The following is an 18,028-nucleotide window of genomic DNA, read 5'->3' as shown; positions in this document are numbered from 1 at the left end:
GAAACACTAAAACGCAACATAAACCACCCTTTATACGCCAGCCTGACCAGAGCCTTCCTTTCCATCTATACTATCCACACGCTCAAGTCCATTCCCACCTCAGACCTTCCCACCCTCAACCCTACATTGTAGTACCCTGCCATAGCTTCTTCCTAGCACTTAACTCCTTGAAATCTGGTTTGCTGACTTATTAGTTCATTGATATTTATTATGATTTCCCCTCTCCTATCCCTCCTTTCCCCACTTATCAAAATATAAGTAGTGGGGCACCTGGGTGGTTCACTGGGTTGAACATACGACTTTGGTTCAGATCATGATCTCACAGTTCATGAGTTCGAGCCCCACATGGGGTTCTGTGCTGACAACTCAGAGCCTGAAGCCTGCTACAGACTGAAATTCCCTCTCTCTCTGTCCTTCTCCTTCCTGCTTGTGCTCTGTCTCTCAGAATTAAACATTACATATATATATTATATATCATGTATTATATATTATATATATTTAATGCAAGAGTAAAAATAAACATTACATATATATATCATATTGTATATATATTTAACACAAGAGTAAAAATAAACATTATATATATATATATATTTAATATTTAAGACAAGAGTAAAAATTCTACCTAGCTCATGGCTACATCGCCATGCCTGGCACATAGTAGGCACTCAATGTAAATTAAAACACATTAAGTCTGACTTCTTAGTCTATGCTACACTTTGGCTCAGGTGGGGAGAGGGAAGTGGGGCTTAAGGAATTTTATACAGCCTGGCAAGGAAATGACTGGGGGAGGGGAATGCTCCTCATTCTCAATTTAATATAGTAGCAACCAGGTATTTGAGATAAATTAAAAGGTCTCATTTGTAACTTGGATTTCAGTTTTCAAGGGTGTCATCCAAGAGAAGCAGCCGAACAAAAAGCCGGCTCTGGCAGACTCCGGGCACACCAGACAACTCCCCGGTGGACAATATCCCATTTGGAAAGGACTGCAGGAAGCTCTGGTTGCAGACACCAGCTGATCTGCCCAGAGCCATCCCCAGTGACCTCTGAGACAGCTTCTGTAGCTTGAAAATACATCTTCTACAAGTCAGAAATTGACATATTATCTCCTCCTCCCACCCCCAGTCTTCTAACAGTTATTGATGCTATTTGGAAAGCCATGTTTCCATGCCTATTAATAACCTTCAGAAAGAACCCCAAGGAAGTTTCAAGAGAAAAACAGATCTGGCTGGGGGAACCCAAAGACTCAATCAGAGTTACAATTAGCAATTAATAAATTTGAACAAAAAGAAAAGTTGTAACATCTTTGGTATCATATGTTATCCGTCCAGGAGGCTTAAAACAAAATATTCTGCCAACGAATTCAAGAAATGTTCAGTCAGAAACACTGGTCTTTACAGGAAGGAGAACTTTTAAAAGACCCCTTATCTATTTAAACAGACCAGCCCCAGCTACTAACTTTATCTACACTTTATCAATGATCTCAGGGAATTTTTCCTACAAGACTGATATCATTAAACCTTTATAATTATTTGTATCTTTGTAAAGTTTCTTCAAGTGACACCTCAAAGAGCAACTAAATCAACCTACTCTAAAATAATGGAGTAACTAATTAACAATCTCTAAAAAGATTTCTCTTAGTGGTCTTTTTCCTTTCCCCTCCCCAGACTAGAATGTGATTAATGGAATTCTCTCACAACTTAGCTTGAAATATGCTTTTGCCAGTTGAGCAGCTAAAGCAGAATCAGATAATTGTGGTATGACTCAACAAATGCACAGCTGTTCATTTAAATATATCCATCAAAAGTATAAATACGATCGTGAGAAAGAAAATGAACTGTGTACACAGGGACAGTGCACAAGTTGAACGGGTTAGTACTGAAGTAACCACAACAGACAACAAGGAGGAGAAGGGAAGTTGTGGCTGGGTGCGTCCCGGATAGAGAGAGACCAGAAAACTGATGGAACTGAAGAACCACCCGTCCAACTTCAAACACTCCCTGACCTAAATAAGAAATTAATGGCAAATTAAAAGTAAAAATAAATGTGTTCTACTACGTGGGGAGAAAGAAACGAAATCTAGGAAATAGCTGATGCTCCCAAGTACTGTGAGGTAGAAAGCCTACAGGGTAGAATCAGGAATCCAATCTGTTATTCAAAACGGAACAAAGACCCCAAGGCCCAGGAAAACAGGAGGAACAGAATTCTCAGTCCTCTCCCCGCAACCTTCAAAGACGGTGATTATGAAATCATGAAATGTGGGAATCCCTCCAATAGTCCCAAAGCAAATAACTGAAAACTATCACCCTACACGAGGCAATACTTTGCAGAGGTTCTACGCACACAAGCGTGCCCACTTGAGCACGAAGGAAAGGAAACCAAGAAAAAGAAATCAGAGACTGTGAAGAGGTGCCAAGGGAGCACTGTATGACAGAAACAAGTGTGTGGTCAGCTCTGCACACCCTGTTCCTTCCTTCTTCCTCAGGGATGGACCCTAAAGCCTGACAGAACTTGAGGAGCAAAGGTTCTGAAGTTCTGGGTGCCTCTCCTCTTTTACTATGGAACTCAAAATAATAACAAATAAAATGAACATCTACTCCATGATGACGACTTCCAAGCTTTCCCTGAACCATCAAAAATCAAATTCTTTCCAAAAAATAATCTCTCTGGTTGAGGGGTGGAGGGTGCTCATGTTTAGCCTGACCACTCAGCCATCTTGCCTGGGGAAACCATTCATGTCCTCCATATTCACAGGTAAACCTCTTCTATTATAGTGACAGCTATTTCAACAAACACCCCCTACCTCAGCCCCTAATCCTCCCACACAGACCGTCTTCATCCTTTGTAGAAAACTTTCTAGAAAGAGCAATCTACACAACTCCTTCCATGTCCTCTCTCTCTTCTATCGAGTCCATCACTGAAATGCCTCTTAAGGGTCTCTTTGTAGACATTACCTTATCCTTCAGATCTGTAAGGGATCTGAGATTTTGATTCGATGGACCAGAGATGAGGCCCAGGAACCCCCCAAACCCACAGCAATTCAGGTGGTGCTGAGAATGCAGACGGTGGGCTCGCTTGCCCATTCAGCAGCATGATGCTGCTGTGACCCCCTTCTGTCCCTAGGTTCCTCCCTGGCTGGGATGCAGAGGCTCTACTGTCTCTGGACCTTTACTTTTATAGTTTGAACCTTCTCAGTCAGTTTCCTTGGATGGGGTTTTCCTCTTGTGGCAGTCATCCCTGAAATCTCAGTTTCCCACAGGGCCTCACATCTCAGCTCCCTCTTCTCACTCAAGATCGTACCCAATTCCTTAGCATCAAGGCCACTGAGTGGAGACTGAACCACAGGTGGAAAATGGAATCACCCATTCTTTACTCATATCCCCCATCCTTATTACCTTCTTCTCCTACCATATGTCCTTGTGTTTTCACTGTTTATAAAATTAATTTTTTAAAAATGTATTCTTAAGGGGCGCCTGGATGGCTTAGTCGGTTAAGCGTCCGACTTTCGCTTAGGTCATGATCTCGCGGTTCGTGGGTTCGAGCCCCGCGTCGGGCTCTGTGCTGACTGCCAGCTCAGAGCCTGGAGCCTGTTTCAGTCTGTGACTCCCTCTCTCTCTGACCCTCCCTTGCTCACGCTGTCTCTCTCTCTCTCTCTCACTCTCTCCTAGAAATAAATAAAACATTTAAAAAATAAATAAATAAATAAATAAAAATGCATTATTAGATATTTCAAATTACACAGGCACTGACAAGTACTTAAAAACCCCTAATTTTGACCTCCCAGTTTTAATTATAAGCACCATCCTACCACCCAGTTTCAAAAATAAATGATCTTATTTCCCCTGTTCTGCCCATTTTCTTCCTGTGGTATTTTAATGAGAATTCCAGATGTCACATCATTTCACCTGCAAATTCTCTCACAAATACATACATAAATACAACTATAAAATACAACTATAAAATCAACATCTCACCTAACAAAATTAAAAGCATCCCTCTTCCAAATATCACCTTCAAGCTAATCAGTGTTTCATTTTGCCCAATTTTCAACTATAAACATCCCCTGCATTCCCAACCTCCCCCCCCCCCGCAAGAAAAAAAAAATTACAGGGAAAATGGGGACAGCATACCAATAAGAAGTTGTTTTCATTGCTTTCCATTATTATAACGAGAGGTTCGGTATTAGCATTGTGGCAGTACTGAGAATACTCTGTGTATAATGTGGAAGAAAGCAAATGACTTACTATGTTATATTCGAATTCTAGCATCTCCTGCTGTTTTGGAGAACCAGAAATCTCTGTGTGAAATACAGGAGATATAAATGTAATACAGAAAAGGTTAAGTAAGAACCATATAAACTCAATTTGAATTAGAAGCTGAATCAGTACAAACTTGTGAAATATTTTATATATAGTTATCCTTTGTCCACTAAAAGGCCTAGAAACAATGAAATACCCAGCAGCAGTAAGTATTCCTGGTGCCCAGATAGTGGTGTTAAAACACCACTTCCCACTAGAAGAAAAAGAACAAGTGGAATTGAACCACGAGGTTACCATCACCAAATCCAGTCAGTAGGAAATTAGAGATCAAATGGATGGGTTGGTTCTTAAACACATAAACTAGAAGGAAAGGAGGAAAGGAAAGGGTTGCTCAGGGAAACCTGAGGTTTGAAAGACTTAAAAGACATAAAATGATATACAAGACTAAAGTACAGAGGCTAGGTATGCACACACGGGTGATAAAACCATAAAGAAAGGCAACAGAGCAATTATTACAAAAGTCAAGAAACCAGTGACTTCTGGAGGGAGAGAGGGGCTATATCTGGCCTGGGACATGCCAGGGACTCGACGGAAACTGCTAATATTCTATCTTTTGATCTATGTGGTGGTCACAAAAAATATTCCCCTAATAATAGTTACCTAAACTATGTATACTTTATGTGGATATCTGTGTTTTATTTTATAATAAAAAGATTTTAAAAGGACCAAAGCAGAATGTGTGCTGTTAAAAAAAAAAAAAAAAAAAAAAAGGTGCACAGTAATGCTAACACACACATGCTCGCTCGCTCTCTCTCTCTCTCTCTCTCTCTCTATGAGGAAGTAACAGCACTGTGTATCGTATATATACAAAAAAGCCTCCCCAGATTTGTGTCACAAATAAGGTTTTGTAAAAAACTTCTGAAATACCAACTATTCAACAGGAAAAGGGTTTTTTCAAGTCCTAAGTTTATTAATTGTTAATAGAGTAACAGGCATGAGTTACCTAGTCATAATCAGAAATCAAGTATAAAATGATATTAATACAACATCTTATGATAAATTGGTCCTTTCTCTCTCCTCCTTCAATTATATAAGTTTCATGGGTCAAGGATATAGGAAGATTGTAGAGTCCAGATCAATGTTTGCCAAACACGGTGTAAAACTATCATCAGACAACAAAAATTAACAGCATAAAGATGTGACCCTTCATATATATATACATATAACACAATCCCAATAATAATATCAGCAGGTGTTCTTCTTAGAGGAGAGAAAGTGGTGACTACATATGATTATTTTAAAGTTCGTATATTTTTAATTTATTTTTATATTTATTTTGAGAAAGAGAGAAAGTAAGCAAGGCAGGGGTAGAGAGAGAGAGACAGAGAGAATCCCAAACAGGCTCCACACTCAGCTTGGAATCCTATGTGAGGATTGATCTCACAACGGTAAGATCATGACCTGAGCCACAATTAAGAGTCAGATGCTGGGTGCCTGGGTGGCTAGGTCAGTTAAGCATCCAATTTTGGCTCAGGTCATGATCTCACAATTTGTGAGTTCGAGCCCCATGTCAGGCTCTGTGCTGATAGCTCAGAGCCTGGAGCGTGCTTCAGATTCACTGTCTCCCCCTCTCTGCCCCTCCCCTGCTCATGCTCTGTCTGTCTCTCAATAATAAATAAATGTTAAAAAAAAAAAAAAAAAGTCAGACGCTTAACCAACTGAGCCATCCAGGCACCCCAAGTTCATATACTTTTTAAAACCTCACATATGAAAATAGACATGAATATTCTATAAAATGGAACTTTAAAATTCTACAAAAGGGAACTTAAGGAAAATACAAAAATTCTGCAAAATAGAACTACCCCTCCGCCATCACAAGGAATAACACACATAAGCTCCAAGAGTTAAAAAAAGCTGTGATCCTGGTACACGCCTGGGCAGAGAGAACAGTGAAACTAAATGGATACCCCCAAAATAGACCAAAATGCACAGGAGAATATATAATATAAAAGAAAGCAAAGAAGAAAAGTTGGGATTATTCAGTAAAATTGGAACAACTAGCCAGTGAGACAGAGACCACTAATTTCTCACTAAAATTCCTTCTTGCCTGCTTCTTGGGCACGTGCTGACCCACAGAGAACACATTCCCCATGCTCCCCTGCAGCGAGATGTGCCCCAGGATGAACTTCTCATCAGTGGAAGTGTATGTGGTATATGTGCAACTTGTGATCACTTGCCCTGGACCTTTTCCTTTGTCCTTTGCATGGAGGAAGCCCAGATACAGGAGCAACCCATCTCTGAGCATGCAGATAAGTACCGGACAGAAGGAACGTAAGTCTCAATGACCAGTGGAGATGCGCTGGTCTGTGGACCTGGTTTGCGCACACGGGGACTGTTAAGTGAGGAAAAAATCAACATCTATGTTCTTTGAACCATAGCATATCCCTTGGTTACAGCAACTCAGCCTTATCCTAATTAACAGAGAAAAATTAAGTTGGATTCATACCTAACATTCCAGCTGGATCAAAGATTTAAACCTAAACGCCGAGTCACATGACATGCAAGGGACTATGAGACAGGTATTTAGTTTAGATATGGAAAAGGTCTTTTTACTGTGATACGAATTCCTGAAGTCACAGAAAGTTTGATTATTTAGCTCTACAAATGTTTTTGAAAATCTTTTATTGACTGTCTCTTCCACAACAATGTAAGCTCCATGGAGCAAGAATTGGGATCTGTTTTCTTCACTATTCTATATACCGCTGCCCAGAACAAGTTCCCAATATATCAGAGGCATTCAACAAGGATTTGCTGAATTAATAAATTGGTATATTTAAGTACACAAAATTTTAAATAATCCTCACAGCAAAATAATTTTTGCACAAATGACAAAACATAAATGTCACTTACCACATTTAATTTTGTTAATGTATAGCAGCATCTATGAACTGATAACTAAAAAAAATCAATAACCCAATAGGACAATAGACAAAGGACACAAACATACAGGGAACACAATTGGAAAGTGTTTAAAATTATGAAAAGATGCTCAATGTCAATGAAAATAAAAATGCAAATTACAGCTACATTAAACTGTCATTTTTCACCTATCTATTTGGCAAAGAAAAGTACCTCTGACAATCATACTGTGATCAGCAAGGGTATGAGGAAGCAGTGTTCTCATCCATTGAAATCTAAAGCTCCACAAGTTTAATGAGCAGAGCAACTTGGCAATAAATTTATATCAAACTTAAAATGAGTGTACCCTTTGACACAGCAATTCTACTATAAGAATGGATCCTACAGATATGCTCGTGACCCTGTTTGAAATGCTATACATACACAGTTATTCCCTAGAGCCTTGTTCACAACAATAAAAAAATAAACTAGAAGTAATCTAGATGGCCATGAACATAGCACTGGTTAAATAAATTACAGCACACGTCCACAGTGAAATACTAGGCATCCATTAAAAAAGCATGCAGTATTGGGGTGCCTGGGTGATTCAGTCAGTTGAGCGTCTGACATCTGCTCAGGTCATGATCTCGTAGTCTGTGAGTTTGAGCCCTGTGTCGGGCTCTGTGCTGTCAGTGCAGAGCCCATCTCGGATTTTCCGTCCTCTTCTCTTTTTGCCCCTCCCCTGCTCATGCATGCTCTCTCTCTCTCTCTCAAAAAACAAACATTTAAAATTTTTTTAAAAAAGAGCGAATGCAGTATTAATATGGAAGATCCTCCAAGAAATATTATCTCAGTGAGAAACAGTACAAAATAGTATATATTGTTACCATCTGGGCTCAAAAAACACACAAGAAATTGCAATAATCTATAGGTTACATGTTGTATGTATGTATGTATGCGTATATATTATGTATATAATAATATATGTTATGCATATATATATGCAATAATCTATAGGTTACGTGTTGTATGTATGTATGTGTACACACACACACACACACACACACACATATATATATATCCTGAAATCTCTGAAAGAATACACAAAAAATTGGTAGCAAGAGTTGCCTCTAAGAAGAATAATTGGGCACTTGAGAGATGGGGAGGAGTGAGACTTACTTTTCTCTCTTTTGTACCTTTTTAAACTTATAAACACTGATTGTATCACCTTCTAAATATTCTTATAAAGTGAAAACATTACAAATATTTATCCCTAACCCCTAGAAATCTGAACACTTCTCTGGCCATTCTTACTGTCAAACACACTTAGAAAACTAGTGAGCTGAACAACATTAACCCTGTTCCATAATTAAGAATCACAGGGTTAGCGATTAACAAACACCATCATCTCCTCCCCCTTCAAATAAATATATATGCAAAATAAAGTCAGCCTCTTAATTCCATCCCTGTTATTCATTACTTCCTCTTAAAACTAATTCAACCTCATGCCACCTTAAATGGGCATGAAAATATTTCAAAATGCTCCCAGGATGGTAGCCAGAACCAACAATTCCACTAATATATTAACATAGCCTGGTGCCAAAGAAGTTCCTTGCAGGAACCCAGAAGATGAAAAAGTGACTTAAATGTCACCTCGGCAACAGCCCAAAGCTGTGCATCATCTGCCTTGGAAAACAAGAACTCACATCATTAAGACTCAAAGTCCAAGGTTAACAGCCATGGCTTTTGTTTTCTCCCTAATGCAAAAGGTCTCCCCCCACATCCCCCTTTAAATTACAGGCTAACCCCTCACTTGAGGACCGGTTATTATGTTACAGCCTTATAAGGAACACTAAGGGGTCATTACTTAGACTGACATCCTGCTTAAAAGGAAAATTCTTCTTGCAAGGGAAAATGTCTACAATGTATCAAGTGGAAGGAAAAGGCAACTTGTAAAATAAAATGTGTAGTCACGTTCATCAAGTATTCAACACAATGAATATGCATAATTGTTTGTAATGCGATAAGATTTGTATATGAACCAGTAGGTGTTTGAAATTACTAGCTGTGGGTAAAAAAGCAAAGGCAGGGAGGAAATCTTATCTGTATCTATGTCTGTATTTTATACTGTTTTATACTACTTGCAATTAAATAATCAAAAATAAACTATTTGTATAAAGAATAAAGTCTTTAAAAATAGTTAAGTTAGACTTTCCTTTAAAAAGAAAACATCAGACAGGTACTGGAGACCTTCCAAAAGTTTTGAACCAAGGAGGCTGCACAGATGGACCCTTACAAGCCTTAATCCTGAGATATGTGTTTCTCTGTCTATGCACAAGTTTTCCACCATATCCAAGCAATCTGAACATTAAACTCCAAGAGACACACCCAGCAATACTTAGCACTTCAGGCCTCCCCTCACAGAAACATCTTACAGACTCTATTCTAAAGTAGGTTTTGTGGGGTGCATGGCTGGCTCAGTCAGTAGAGCATACCATTTTTTCTCTTTTTTAATGTTTATTTATTTATTTTGAGAAAGAGAGAGAGTGTGAGCAGGGGAGGGGCAGAGAGAGAGGGAGAGGGAGAATCCCAAGCAGGGCTCAATCTCACAAACCGCAAGATCACGAACTGAGCCAAAACCAAGAATTGGATGCTTAACAAACTGAGCCACCCAGGCAACCCGAGCATGAGACTCTGGATCTCAGGGTTGTGAGTTCAAGCCCCACATTGGGTGTAGAGTTTACTCAAAATAAATTCTTTTTATTTTGAGTATCTGTAGAGATTATTCAAAATAAAATAAAATAAAAATATTTGTATTACCCCCATAGCTTAACACAATGATAGCAAGACTTCTATACATTGATTTCAAAATACTCCATAGGAAGCATATTATGAAAATGTAGTTCTAGAAAAGGTAAAAGTATCAGTAAAGATCAGTAGTTTCCAGAGGGTGACTGGAGGAGAGAAGAATTAATAGATGGAGCAGAGAGGATTTTTTGGGCAGCGAAATTTTTCTGCTTGATACTGTAAATGGTGGCTATAGATCATTATACATTTGTCCCCAACCCATAGAACAAACAACACCAAGAGTGAACCCTAATGTAAACTATGGGCATTGGGTGATAATGATAGGTCAATGCAGGCTCAACAATTGTAATTAATGTGCCACTCTACTGATAGCGTAGTCCTCCCTTATCCTGAGGGACATGTTCCAAGAATTCCAGAGGATGCCTGAAACCATGGAGAGTACTGAAATCTAAATATACCTCGTGTTTTTCTTATACACACATACCTATGATAAAGTGTAATGTATAAGTTAGGCACAGGAGGAGACCAACAACAACAAACAGTGAAATAAATGGGGCGCCTGGGTGGCTCAGTTGGTTGAGCGACCGACTTCAGCTCAGGTCATGATCTTACAGTCTGTGGGTTCAAGCCCCGCATCAGGCTCTGCTGACAGCTCAGAGGCTGGGGCCTGCTTCCGATTCTGTTTCTCCCTCTCTCTCTGCCCCTCCCCTGTTCACATGTGCTCTTTCTCTCTATCTCAAAAATTAAATAAACATTAAAATATTTTTTAAAAAATAGTGAAACAAAACAATTACAATATACAGGACTATAATAAAAGTGATGTGAATGTTTTCTCTCTCTCTCCAAATATCTTCTATGTACTATAACTCACCCTTCTTGTGGTGATGTGGGATAACAAAATGGCTCCATGATAGGATGAAGTGACGTAGACACTGTAACCTAGCATTAGGCTACTACTGACCTGCTGACCACATATCAGGAGGAGGATCATCTGCTTCATCTGCTGACCATGGTTGGCTGTGGGTAACAAACCGTGGAAAGCAAAAGGGCGAATAAAGTGGGTATGCTGCAGTGGGAGAGGTTGTTTATGGGGACAGGGGGTACAGGAGAACTCTCTCTACTTTCTGCTCAATCTTCCTGTCATTCTAAACTGCTCTTAAACATAGGCTATCTGAAAGAGAAAAAAGAGAAGTGGCCCTGTAAGGGGTGAAGGAATGGCAGGAGTATTTTATATGTAGGGAAATATTGATAGTACTTGAATAAACTGGTCAAAGTTAAAGAATAACTCAGCAGCTCCACCAGAGAGAGAGAGAGAGAGAGAGAGAGAGAGAGGGAAGCCCACCTTCAAGGCAATGCAAGAACTACAAACTATTAGGCTAGAGTCTTAACCTTGTTATATTGGGTTCATATAAACCAACAAAATAATCACTGTGGCTAAGAATTTACCGTGTAGATTTGATCTCTGCCAAAGAGCATTAAAAGAGGTGATGTGTGGAAAGGGCTCCAGGGCTGGCTCTGGCAACGCTGCTCTGCAGAGCTCCTGGGTAAGCTGACTCAGCTACCTTAGAGCTGGCGCCCCATCATGTCTTGCACGGTCCCTCGGGCAGGGCGCTCTGGTTCAGAGCTCTGCTCTCTCATCCACCGTTCACCGGAGACAGGCTGAGTGGGAGAGGTGCTCCTGGAGTCTCCTGGGGTAGTAAGCTTTCCAGCAGTTCTGCTTGGGCAATGGGACGCTCACAAGTGCTCAGGGCTGCAGAGGGGAAGAAGAACGAACACCAGCTAAGAGAAGCAAATTCCACGGTTGTGAAGGTGCTGGCTCAAAAGTGCATACCTGACAAGCTTTTCAGTTGGGACCACAAAACTAAGGCCAATTTACAATTGAAACAAATTGTAAATTTCAGGGGCTGAAAAACAATGCCATGCACTATATGTTGGTAAATATCAGAATCATGTTCCTTTAAAGCCATATACCATGGACTCCAGCCCATTACAAAAACAGCAAAAAACAATGGCTTTGTACATAGTAATTATTATATGTACTTGGTTAAAAACAAAAACATTCACAGTACACAGGTATAAAATGAAAGTCTCTCTCCAGACCCCAGGCTGCTCCTAGACACCCCACTGCACCAGAGTAGCCAGTTTCTTGTGTATGCCACCCAGAAACGATCTGATTTAGGTCCACTTCCAACCCATTCTCAGTTGTAGGCAGAACTAGTTCAAAGGCTCATAAAACAATGGTGGGGAAAGAGCAACAAGCGGAAGGGAAGAGGCTCTAGATAACTCACAAAAAACAAAAAGCCACCCAAGTTCCCCTTTCCTTTAGGAAGACTTTAAAAACATCAACATTTGCCAAAGGAAGAGGAAATTTTTATTAGAACCAAACTTTTCCATCCAAATAAGTCACACAAAACATTGAAGACCTTACTCCTTTCAAAAAACAGCACCTTTTTTTTAACCTCAAGGAACATTTTGCCAAGAAAATGTTCATGTAAATAAATCTAAGCAGAGAACAAACCCAAAATACAACATTCCTAAATAATTATTTGGAAGGAAAATCACATCAACCTTGAAATTCACGGGAAATTCTTCACAACTAATATCAAGTCTTTCCTTACTTCAGTTTAAATGAAGGCTCACAATCAATTTGAAAAGACAGCCGCGCTATGTAAAAGGCACAGTAAAAGTTCGACAATAATATCTCTCCCATGGGAAAGTCAACCCGAAATTTCACATTTTCAGCAAGCATTTAGTGAAGTCTCAAAGAGTAAAATATCCATTTCTAGAGTGGACACCCTTAAAAACAGACTCATTAACTAAGCACCATCCACAACCTTGAGTTTCAGAACTGTTAAAATCTTGGTATTTTCCAAGCTGCTGGGGCCAGAGCAATTTGGCAGTCAGGGTCTCACATTGACGTTGCCTTCCCCTTTGGCAAAAAATTGTGTTTTAGAAGCAGCTCACTGGAAAGCTGCCCTGCTTCAGGCTAACCATGTCTTTAAGTTACAGGTACTGTTTGGGAAGGAGCTTTAGACAACAAGAAAATATGGAAGCACGGGTACACATTTTTCTGATTCTTTCAAAACAAGAATTGTCAGAAAAACTGTCAGAGATTGACTGTTTCATTACAAAGGTGCTTCTACTTCCCTTCCAACTTCCCAGCCCTACCTATTACCTTCACCGCATGGAATTCCTTCAAGACCATGCTCAGGTTCTGTTCAGCCTGCTCTAAGGATTCTTCTTTTTTCCAGATGTTTCCATTCTGATTCCTCTGGTATTCATATTCTTTGGACTCAACCTGGCACTTGATCCCCTGCCTTGAACAGGGTTTGTCTCAAAACCAATTTAAAAGTAAAAAAGATTCACATATTCTCTCTCTGCTATAATCATTTCTTTCCAATTCCTCACATATAGTTGGCGCTCCAGAGTTACCAGATAAAACCCAAGTTTTCAAATTAAACATAATTTAATATTTGCTTTAGAATTCATCAGGCTCTCAAATAACCCATGGACTGAAGTCATAACGGTAGTGTACTATGAGGAGGAACAGGTTGGTAAAAAGGGTGCTAAGTAGAGAGCAAATTCCAGAAACTTAGCTCTTCAAATGTTCTCTTCACGACCCATCTCCCCACAAATACATTTCATGCCAATAAGCAACCTTGGCAGAGCCTGAAAGACAGTAGAAAGCAGTTATATTCAAAACCCCAAGAGTGATTAAAAAAAATAAAAACAAACCGAGGGGCGAGGGGTGTGTGTGTGTGTGTGTGTGTGTGTGTGTGTGAGTGAGGGGGGTGGGGGGAGAGAGAGAGAAAGAGAGAAAGAGAGAAAGAGAGAGAGAGAGAGAGAGAGAGAGAGAGATGCACCAATTAAAATCCGTGCTCTAAAATAAATACCTATGTAGCAAACTTCAGCAACTTGTCCCCAAACTTCCATCGAGCTGAGTGAGTTTTTTTCTAAAATCTTAGCCAACCCATTTGTTTGGCTACTGAAGTTTAATTATTGGTGGCTAATCATGCCATATGAAAATCTGACCCTTTATAAAAGTGACAGGCACATTCCTGTGAAGTGGTGGAGAGTGAGGGTGAGGAAAGGGGGAAAACGAAATTTAGAAAAAAGTTCTTACTCCAAGTGCAGGTTTAACATAGCAGTACATTTTTCTTTAATCCAATTTATTTTTTTTTAATATTTTTTTATTTATTTCTAGGAGAGAGAGAGCGAGAGACAGCGTGAGCAGGGGAGGGTCAGAGAGAGAGGGAGTCACAGACTGAAACAGGCTCCAGGCTCTGAGCTGGCGGTCAGCACAGAGCCCACCGCGGGGCTCGAACCCACGAACCGCGAGATCATGACCTAAGCGAAAGTCGGACGCTTAACCGACTAAGCCACCCAGGCACCCCTCTTTAATCCAATTTAAAAGGACATGCAGAGTTTCTTAAAAGTTATTGTAGTATGATAGGACCTGAGTAACAGGAAAGCTTAAAAGGTACTTAAAATCAAACAAGTCCTTGGCAGTCAACTCAGCAGCTAAGCAACAGGAAGAAAAAGAAATTTCAGGGCAAATCTTTTCAACTATTTAATTATAACTGTATCCTTGGCCTCCAGAAATTGTAGCTTCCAAATACTGCAAAGTCTTGCCCTTTCAAGACATCACCCCTTGAAGAGTGATGGATGTTAAGTATACTTATTGTAGTGATCACTTTGCAATACACATAAATACTACATCACTGTGTTGTATACCTGAAACTAAGATATTGTCATATGCCAATTATACTCAATTAAAAAAAAAAGACATCGACCCATACCTTCCCTGTTTATCCACCCAGCCTCAAAATCCAAATAAACCATGGTGGATATTGCTGTAAAATTACTGTGAACTGAAACTACTTTAAAAAGCACCATATGGTTGCAAGAACATGGACTTAGGGAAGAGCCAAACCCAGTTTTCCAACCTACTTAATGTGATCGTACCCAAATCATTTAACGTCTGTGAGTTTCAGGTTCCTTTCCCAGGACACAGGGTAAAAAAATACCTTCCACCTTTGAAAGTTACTAAAATATGCCAGCCATCATTTAGTGAGCCCTTACTTCTAGCTGTGCTAATCACTCACTAGCATTATCTGATTTAATCCTAACAACACAAAAATGGAGGAAGGTGTTATTATTCCCTTTTGAAAGATAAAACAATGTTGGAGAGGTTAAGTAAAACTGCCCAAGATAACAATTTTTAATAAATGGCAAAACCGAGAATCAATTCAAGTTTTGCAGACTCCAAAATCTATGTTCATTGCCATTAAGTGAAACTGCATCGTGACTATTTATAAGAACTGAACTGAATGCTCATAGTAAATATCCTTAGTTCCCTTTCCTGTTTTCTACTTCTTAGAATAACAGAAGTGCTAAAGCACTGTGGTAGGAAAAGCAGAAAACACACCAATCCCAAACAATGACACAAATCATTTACAAATCACACTACAAATGTCTTCTTGTTCTGGCTCTAAAATAGTATCACTACACCAAGCATATGAATATCGAGCATCCTTGAAGAATAATCAGTTCCAGACACTTGAATACATGAGAAAGACAGGTATAATTGCTTGGTAATGCTGGAGAAAGGCAATGGGGATATCAGCTGGTTCCCAAGATCACCACTGTCCCAGTGGAACAAATCTAGGTCACATGCCCTAGACAACTGATAAACTCAGGGGACACCATGGAGAAAAAAACAAGGAAAGCCATACAAAGCTGAGAAAAGATAAAAGCTGACTGAACCAGGAAGCAGAGAGGCACGTAGAGATTCGGCAGATCCCCTGCTGGGGGTGGGGGGATCCAAATTCTCAACACATACTAATCTTTGGGATTTAGTGATGAGAAATGGGAATTTCCAGGAATTTCTCCAGAATTCCCCAAATTATAGTGATTCTTAAAATACTTCCTCATGCTCTTTACTCATTATTTTGGATACATTTGTTAAATGTTATATAAGTAAGAAATAGTGGTATTTACAAAGAATTGTAGCCTATAACAAATATTCAAATGCTAGAAAATGCCAGTGAACATTATTGGGTAGTATTCCAATAGCTGGCCAAATCCAGCCTGCAGTCTGTTTTGGTAAATAAGTGTTTCATTGGAACACAGCCCCACTTGTTCATTTTACATATAGTCTACGGCTGCTTTCACACTAAAACAGCAGAGCTGATGGTTCTGACAGAGTCCATATGCCTCACAAAGCCTAAAACATTTACTATCTGGCCCTTTGGAGAAAAAGTTGGTTGACCTCTGAAATAACCTGCGTTTGGATCTCTGAGGAAGTTTTACAGCACTGCACACAATCCCATGTTGAAATTGCCATTTCAAAGACTTATTCTGCTTCAGAAGCATATTTCTTGGAATACCACTCACAGGATTTGTATACAATATGCTATGTATATAAACTTATTTTATTTGCAAGGATGACTCACTAGTAGCAGCAGACAGGGCCACAAACACATATTTATAATGTAGCAACAGCTACAAGCAATCATGACCAATTCTTTCCTCTGTCCTGTCCTGGCTCTGGGAAATGTCAATCTTCTCCTTCACTCCACAGGTTAATGTTCAACTTGACATCAGCGGATTCCTTCAGTCTACCACTGTCTCTATGCTAATTGCTTAATTCTCACAGGAGAACTGTAACACACTTTTTCCATTCACCTGATGTCTTAACTGATTGCTCTGGGGATCTGAAAAGACAGAAATTTCCCAAGAAATCCCTGGAAGGAATTCTGCCACAGAAATATACTATTCTCTTTAGGTGCGTCGAAATTGAGTAGCGATCACACACAACGGGGCTTTTAAGGCATAGAAGAAAAAGAGTTGAGGAGAGGAGGCAGGATGAGGAAAAACAAAGTCTCTGGGATGTTTTAAAGAAAACATTAAGGTCTGTCTCAAAGCCTAGAGAGAGGGGCAACCTAAATAGAAGTTAAGATGAAGATGAAATTTCCTAAGGCTTTGGCCCCAGTGATAGATTTAAGGCCCAAATATCAGAGCACCTTTCTCCTCCAGAATTTGTTATAATTTGGCCGACATGAGAGGCATTCACTGTGAATTATGACAGGAGTATGTAATTAAACACCACACTCTTTCTGAAAATAACCTGCTTATAGTTTATAATCTCAAACACCCTCATCTGAAGTGGCTGGGTGACCCACCAAAATCCCCTTGATCTATCAGTCCAGCCAAAGATTCATTTATTTGCACCAGAAATACAAAGCATAAGGACCAAGGATAAAACTCAAGGAAACAAAGGCAGTTGGACATAGTAGCATCAAAAGGGTTCCAGGCTTGAATCAAAGAGACCTGGGTTGAGTCCCAGCCCTGCCAATCACTAGACATGTGATCTTGGGCCAAGTGGCCAACTGTCTGAGCCTCAGTCTTCCGCAGGCAAAATGGACATCATGACTTCCTTGCAGAGTTACCACATGTGAAGCCCACAGCACGTGGTGGGTGCTAATAAATGGTAGCTATTATTATAAACACAGTATTTAAGGATCAGGTATAAGAAGAGGAGACTGTGATAAAGACTGAGAATCAAAAGGGTTGACTTATTACACGGAATCATTTGAAAATGCTGACATTTGACCATTTTGACTCACAAAAATAGCAGTTTTTAAATAAATACTATAAAGGGCTCTGCAGGGAAGCCTGAAAGGAGACAGCATGAAAGACTAATACCCCATCCTCATTCCCCCACTGGTGGCAGCTTAGAAGAAATCCAGACACCAGATGGGAAGGCTGCAGACTAAAATAGAATACCCCTTAGTCAACTCCTCACTAGAGAGGAGGTGTGACTTTAGGGAGAAGAAGATTCAACAAAAGACAGACAAACACACACACCTCACTTCTAGGTAGCCCACGTACCTCGCTCCTTCTCTCTTTCCTTTTCCATTCCTGCCCGCTCCTCTCCTTTCATTATTTCTTTCCCTAGGCAAAGCCCAATGGTGTCCTGTTAACCATCTGGGAAAGGAAAGAGCATTCCTGCTCAGCTGACGTTACCGACTGCACAGCAAGCTTTTCAGTAGGCTTCGTAG

The 18,028-nt window shown here is 39.9% G+C and overlaps 1 protein-coding gene across 4 annotated transcripts in view; it reads right to left on the bottom strand.

Annotated features, from left to right (window-relative positions):
• The window catches only part of ACVR1 (activin A receptor type 1), a 137,670-nt gene that overhangs the window by 73,817 nt on the left and 45,825 nt on the right, over positions 1-18,028 (bottom strand). For 2 of the 4 annotated variants that reach the window (XM_039237563.1, XM_039237566.1), the window contains exon 2: positions 11,412-11,715. The exons of 1 other annotated variant lie outside the window; for it this stretch is intronic. The gene's annotated coding sequence lies outside the window, so the exon portion shown is untranslated. The remainder of the gene's footprint in view (positions 1-11,411; positions 11,716-18,028) is intronic. One more of the 4 variants, XM_039237564.1, reaches the window with a different exon arrangement.

This window comes from Hyaena hyaena, unplaced genomic scaffold (genome assembly GCF_003009895.1).
Source record: "Hyaena hyaena isolate Hyena2069 unplaced genomic scaffold, ASM300989v1 scaffold_126, whole genome shotgun sequence".
In the NCBI taxonomy this organism is placed as follows: domain Eukaryota; kingdom Metazoa; phylum Chordata; class Mammalia; order Carnivora; family Hyaenidae; genus Hyaena; species Hyaena hyaena.
The sequence above is the reverse complement of the archived record's forward strand: the minus strand, read 5'-3'. Positions and strand labels throughout refer to the sequence as shown.